The sequence below is a fragment of the Galeopterus variegatus genome, unplaced genomic scaffold, assembly GCF_000696425.1.
Source record: "Galeopterus variegatus unplaced genomic scaffold, G_variegatus-3.0.2 Scaffold3383, whole genome shotgun sequence".
Taxonomy (NCBI): Eukaryota; Metazoa; Chordata; class Mammalia; order Dermoptera; family Cynocephalidae; genus Galeopterus; species Galeopterus variegatus.
This window is the reverse complement of record NW_007729494.1, coordinates 156,692-157,987: the sequence shown is the minus strand read 5'-3', so window position 1 is coordinate 157,987 and position 1,296 is coordinate 156,692.

Genomic DNA, 1,296 nt, shown 5'->3' with positions numbered 1-1,296 from the left:
AAAAAAAAAAAAATCAGTTGTGTTTCTGTACACTATCAAGGAACAATTGGTAAAGAAAACTAAAAAAACAGTTCCAGTTAGAATAGCATCAAAAAGAATAAAATACTTAGAAGTAAACCTAACCAAGGAGATGAAAAACTTGTACATTGAAACCTACAAAACATTGCTGAAAGAAATTAGACTCACATACATGGAAAGACGTCATTGATTGGAGGACTTAATATTGTTAAAATGGCCATACCACAGATCTAATGCAAGCCTTATCAAAATCCCAATAGAATTTTTTACAGAAATAGAAAAGAAATCTCAGAATTTATATGGAATTTCAAGGGATCCTGAAAAGACAAAACAATTTTTGAAAAAAAGAACAAAGTTTAAGAACTCATGTTACCTGACTTCAAAACATATTACACGTTTATACAACCAAGTGCTAAATATATATATTACAAAGCTACAGTCATAAAAACAATGTGATCCTGGCATAAAGATAGACATATAGACAAATAAAATGTGTATACGTTCAAATGATTTTCAACAGTAGTTTGACAAATGGTGTTGGGAAAACTGGATATCCATTCTTCATGCAAAAGAATGACGTTGAGGTTGGCAGGTTAGCTCAGATGGTTAAAGTGCAATGTTATAACACCAGGGCCAAGGCTTTGGACCCCAGAATGGGCCAGCCACCACAGGGCCAAGGCTTTGGGCCCCAGAATGGGCCAGCCATCAAAAAAAAAAAAAAATGACTTTGAACCCTTATCTTATACCATATACAAAAATGAACTCAAAATAGGTTAAAGACCTATATGCAGTACCTTAAACTATAAAACTCCTAGGAGGAAACACTGGGGGAAAGCTTTACGGCATTGGATTTGGCAATGATTTCTTAGACATGACACCCAAAAGCATAGACAACAAAAGCAAAATAGACAAACAGGACTACATCAAACTTAAACATTTTTGTTTATTAAGAGACACAATCAACAGAGTGATAAAACAGCTTATGGGATGCAAGAAAATATTTGCAAAACTTATATCTGATGAAGCATTAATTTCCAGGATATAAAGGACTCCTGCAATTCAGCAACAACAAAAACTTAAATAACCCAATTAACAAATGAGCAAAGGATTTCAATAGAAATTTCTCCAAAGATGATATGCATATGGCAAAAAAGCACATGAAAAGATGCTTAACATTAATAATCATCAGGGAAATGCAAATTAAAACACAATGAGACGTCATCTCACACTCATTAGGATGGTTACTATCCAAAAAACAGAAAATAACAAGTGTTGGCA